Here is a 6000-nt window from a genome sequence, read left to right as displayed (position 1 = left end):
CAGTTCAATAAAGTTTTAATAAAAACCATTGTACAATATTGAGGGCGGTCTCGCAATTACATTTGTTTCCAAGTCATATCAATTACCACCCACGGTACTGTCAACCCGACTTGTGGTCATGTTACTCCTCGCAAGGCAGTAATAAATTTTGTATACAAAACCCCAACATACCGACGATAATTGTATCCTTACAAATACTCAATAACTGTTTAATATATAATTAATTAAGTGAGTTAATGTAAAAACAGTTTGCAAAATGGAGATTATTCACAAAAAGGTTTACACAAAAAAGAGGATTACTCACATTGTTGTCTTAGGTTTTCAGTAAGGATTTCCTGGGATTAATCTATACATTACACAAATGCAAACGTGTTAGTGTAATAACCCATTTTAACATTAGTAATACCCTCCCCGAGACGGCATTCCAACGACTACGTCGGGCAGAACCACGACAACCATTATGGAACGCTAGATCAATCGGGCAGAGTTCTAACGTATCCAGGGGTTATGATACTTACAATGGAGCAGAACCTCAGTATTTAGGGGGTGTTAGATCCGAGTATAGCTTCTACTACTTCAGAAATCGATTAGAAAGAAAAGAAATGAGCGAGTAGACTGAAGATCCGATGCCTCCTTTATATAGGGCCTGATTTGGGCCTTCTCGCGGCCCGCGTATGAGTAGCCAAGGGGCTACGCGGCCCGCCTAGTAGGTGGACTAGGCAATAGGTGATCCGGGTCATGACTATGGTCAACACGTTGCATGACACGTGTCCCCACCAGGGTTTGCTGGACCTTTAAGTTGTCCTGGCCCGTGTAAGGGTTCAGGGATGGCTTACGCGGCCCGCCTAAACCCAAAAATTCCATTTTTAATTAATTATTAATATATAAAAGGTATTCGGGGCCCGTTTTTACGTATGGGGGGTATTTTAAGACATATTAGGATATTTTAAATATTTTTAGAGTGTCGGAAAATATTACGAGGGTGTCGGTTTAGGGTTGTTATAGTATTCACGCTTTACAGGCTCCAAGATCGAGCAGTAGAAAAGTTTTGCTTTCTCTTCTTCATGCCCAGTATCGACTATTGTTTGATTTCAATATGCGATTCAAATTTTGGAATAAGGTTTAACTTTTGTTTGAACTATACTTGGATTTTCATTATAGATTAAAATTATGTGTAGATTCTAGTGATTACATTAGTCACTATCTCCACTTTTTGAATTATGTATGTACTTTAGTTGTGACTCTTTTAACGCACTGTAGGTGTTTGATAAAAATCCTCAAAGAGTGCTTCTAATCTCATTGTGAACATATGCACTTCAGTGCTTCACCAACCGAGTACATACACTTTCTTCATGACCTAATCATTGTGTTATATTTGTATTGAGCCCAAAGTGCATACCCTATCTATACCCTATGGGTAGGGTCAATTCCGGTTTCTGGTATAGAATAACCTGGTATTAAAAAATCTGGTTTGGGGTTCTTTTATTGAATTGTTTCAATTTTGTCTGTTGTTTGAACCAATTTAAATTGTGATTAACGTGTACCCTGTCTTCGGCGGCAGCGAAGGTCTCGCCGCCAGTGGCGGAGCTTGACCAAAAGTTTCCAGGGGGCGCAAAGTGATGGGACCCAACTTTTTTTTCCTATCGTTATGCTTCGGGTCGGGTCGGGTTGGGTATCGATTCGGGTCAAGTCAAATAATAATAGTTCCAAATAAAACTAAAACAAATCATTCATTCAAAGGACCCGTTCTTAAACATATAAATTTGTGATTAAGTTTATTGTGCGGTGGGTAACCTAGGGTTAAACAAATAAGAGTTAAAATATATTTACAAAGCTACCATCACTTATATATAAAGTGGTAACAAACTTTACTTTACAAAGCTACCCATCACTTATATATAAAGTGCTAAGAAACTTTACTTTAATTTATATATTGTATAAACATTTAGGAAAAATAATTGGGGGGAGGCGACCCTATATAATTTTTCCTAAATATTTATACAATATACAAATTAAAGTAAAGTTTGTTACTTAGGGGAGGCGATCCTATATAATTTTTAAAATTTTCGGATGAAAAATCGAAACCTATACACTTCTAACCGAAATATTGGGGTGGGCGGGTGCACCCCCGAGCACCAACAAACCTTCGCCCTTGCTCGCCGCATCTCATACCGCAACTCCTCTGCCTCGACATTCAGCCTCTGTCACCGCTAGTGACAGGCTTTTGTTTATTCGGTAATGATTTGTGTTACTTGATGGTCATTTGTGTATGTTTGGTTACTGATTCAGATATGTTGTCACATTGGTCATATTTTCTAATATATTGTTTTGATTGTTTAGTACATGTACGCTTAGTATGCTTTTGGTGGTGGTAGATTGGTAGTGTAGATGGAATAGTAATAAAATGAGCGAAGAAGTTGCTATTTGTTTTCTTGTTATTGATTAGGTGTTTGAGGTATTGCATTGTTGCTGGTAAAAAAGTGCTTGAATATCTTGATTATTTGTCTGTATTATCAGATCTGAAAATGATTAGTAGTATCAGATTAGATGTTTCAGGTATTGCATTGTTGCTGGTAAAAAAGTGCTTGAAGATCTTGATTATTTGTCTGTATTATCAGATCTGAAAAGGCACATATATTTCAATTCCTCAAATAATAATCTTTGGTTATTATCTATTTCGTTTCTAAAATAATTTTATAATTTGCAGACAATTAACTTATTAGAAGGGAAGGATGTTATGGTGCTAATGGATTTATGATTAAAGGGTTGCCTCTTTGATAATTTTGTTTAAAACATGAACCTTGAGAGAGGCTCGATGCCAAATTTGTTGTAGTTGCCCTTACTTCTCTACATAAATACACAGATGTAAGCGCACTTATTACTCCTCCAGCACACCAAAAAATATTAATAGGTTATTAGAATCTTGTTTCTTGTTTTCATTTAGTGGTATTTTAGCCATTGAGGCTTTCGACTTGTGGTAGAAGGAAAACCCTCTAGGTGTTTAAACTGCATGCTAGTGTGGTTAATATGCTTTTGAATCTAATTTAATGTTTGTTTATTTTGTAATGTTAACTAAGTTCCGTCTGTTTACCTATTGTTAATATTAGTGTTTGCTTGTCAATTAACATTGTTATTAGTTTTCGTTGAGGGTCTGAATGGTTCTTATTATATGTAAATGAGACTAGTATGAAATGGAAAGGAAATGTGAACTTGTATTGATTAAGTGTATATACAAATGAAAAGACCCCTCTATTTACAGGGGAATGAAGGCCCAAGAAGTAAATACTAATTACATGTAGGGACACCTATAATTACATGCAACGACATCTATAATTGCATGTATGGACCTGTAGTTAACAACCCTTCAACTATTTACAACTAACATTATACATGGTATCAATGTTACTATATTAATGTTCAATCATGTTAATGAAATTTGTTATAAAGTTCTTTACTTGAGTTATTTTTAATTGTGTTGTGTCCATGTCAGTCAGGAGGAAGTATTAAATGCGGCTACTATGTGATGAATTTCATGATGGAGATAGCTTACGAAAGAGTTGAAATACTGGTCAATGACAATGTGAGTTTAGGCAAATTTTAGCCTACATATTAGAGAAATATGACCTTTATGTCCCAACAAATGCTTAAATTCATAGATTAAGATTTAAATTCTGATTTTTAAGACTTCTCTTAATTAATTGTTGTCTTAGGTTGGGGAAAGAGAAAGAGTAGAGGAATACTTGGCTATGGATATGGATGACATTCGCGAAGAATGGTCGAGTTATGCGGCTACCTTTATTTTTAAGTGACAAAACTTATCTTAGGTGTTGACGAATGTACTACAAACAATATTTTTGTTAAACTTAAAATATTTGTAATATACTTCACAAATGATTATGCAATGTGTTGTTTTGCAATACATATGCATGTATTTTATTATTAAATGGAGTTGCCTTTGACTACAATCAAGGTTGCATTTGTTTTACTCTATTTATAATAATGGTTGCATTTGAGTGTAACAAAGGTTGCATTTTGGTGTAGAAAAGGTTGCGTTTGAGGTGTCAAAAGTTGCATTTGATATAGCAAAAGGTTACGTTTGAGTGCTAGAAAAGTTGCACTAAAAGTAAAAAAGGTTGCATTAGGATATAAAAAAGGTTGCATCATGAAGATGTTGCATTTTAATAGTAAATGCAACTTTTTAAAAAAAGGTTGCATTATTTAACAAAAAGGTTGCATTAGGTCTAATGCAACTTCACCTAATGCAGCCCTTGATAAAAGGTTACATTAGGCCTAGTGCAACCTTCTTACCCCTAATGCAACATTTTATCAGGGTTGCATTAGCTTCATTTTCTTGTATTGAATTTTTTTTCTCTTTTTTTTTTAAACTATAATAACATATATTAAATATTTACAGTTTTCTATTTTCAAGTGGATATAAAAGACTTTATTACCCCTACAATTTCAAATCAGTTCAAAAAATAAAACACATTTTACAATTTGGTCCCTGTTGATCTCAACCATTAGATCAAAGATCTAATGGCTGAGATTCTTTCTTACCCTTCTTACATTTTTGGTCTTTTTTACAACAACCTCAATCTATATATATATATATATATATATATATATATATATATATATATATATATATATATATATATATATATATATAGGGTAGGGTTCTAGAGTGAACACTAATGTATTTGCGAACTGAGTAAACAAATCTTGGTCATTGATTTACACACGTGGATGGCTAGGATTTAATCATCAAATCGTAAAATACACTTGTGTATTTCATCATCAAATCCTGGTCATTGATCTACATACATGTATGGCCAGGATTAGTTCGCTCACTTCCCAAACTACACTAGTGTTCACTCTTGAACATAATCCTATATGTGTATATATATATATATATATATATATATATATATATATATATATATATATATATATATATATATATTTAAGGATTTGATCATAAGAAAACTTATTTAAATGAGAAAACTAAAAAACTACTAAAAAGCATATAATCTTGCTTGAAAATGTAAAAATGATGTTTTCTTACTCCATATTAAAATGCGCCATTCAGGCATTCAATATATTGTTTTTGAAAGGTGTGAATTATTCGCAAATGTCGAGAGGTCTAGCATACGTTGTCTTATCCGGGTCCGCGCTAGAGAGCCCCCTCGCACAAAAGATCCCAATTTAAACCCTCAATAAGAAACCACTATCACTCAAACTCGAACTTGAAACCTGAAGGGGAAAACTCATCCGGACCCACCATAGGTGGAACTCAAATATCCGTGGCCACCACTAGAGCACTAGTGATGGTCAGGCATTCAATATATAAGAACTAGCTAGTAATTGACATAATACTAAAAACCACATTCTGATAAATAAGGACGGGTAAGGTACAAGATATCTGTAACTAATACCTTTTATTAATGATCGTACACATTCTGTTAAAACAGATGGCCGGTAACATACAATGTGCCAGCTGACAACAAATGTTAAATCTTCCTTCAGTAAATTTAAACCCGCGAACGTTTATCATTAGTCTGCGATATCGACATGGTTCCACCTGTTTGTTATGCGGTCAATATAAGCACCAGCCCTTTTATCGATACCAGGTTCGGCCACCCAACGAACTCCATCTTGATCACTTGGAAAAACTTTGTACGCCTTCAAAGAATCATCCCATGTATCCTCGTGATCGCTTCGGGTCTTTTTGGTTTTGAAGATGTTAAGAATGGCAAATGAAGTCTTCTTTGGCCAATTGTTTCTTCCCATAGCAAAAGCGCACTCGGTTGTGTATTTGTGTTCTTTCAAATGTTACAAGGTTCTTTCAAGTTCGTACTTGTAAGGAGAGTTTAAAACTTACAAGGTTGTGTGGTATGACAATCAATGTCAAGGTCATATTTATAGAAGTTAGAAGTGTTAGGCAAAAAACATGGAATCAAAGGTGTACAGCCTTGAGTTCACTATGGCTGTAATGTTGGT

At 34.5% G+C, this 6000-nt stretch overlaps 1 long non-coding RNA gene across 1 annotated transcript; it reads left to right on the top strand.

Moving 5' to 3' along the window:
* The first annotated feature begins 1030 nt into the window (after positions 1-1030).
* LOC110875155 lies at positions 1031-3893 on the top strand. The gene is made up of 3 exons (XR_002556560.2): positions 1031-1120; positions 3491-3580; positions 3711-3893. It is a non-coding gene; the product is annotated as an uncharacterized LOC110875155 (long non-coding RNA).
* The last annotated feature ends 2107 nt before the right edge of the window (positions 3894-6000 follow it).

Source organism: Helianthus annuus, chromosome 11, assembly GCF_002127325.2.
Source record: "Helianthus annuus cultivar XRQ/B chromosome 11, HanXRQr2.0-SUNRISE, whole genome shotgun sequence".
Lineage (NCBI taxonomy): Eukaryota > Viridiplantae > Streptophyta > Magnoliopsida > Asterales > Asteraceae > Helianthus > Helianthus annuus.
The sequence above is the reverse complement of the archived record's forward strand: the minus strand, read 5'-3'. Positions and strand labels throughout refer to the sequence as shown.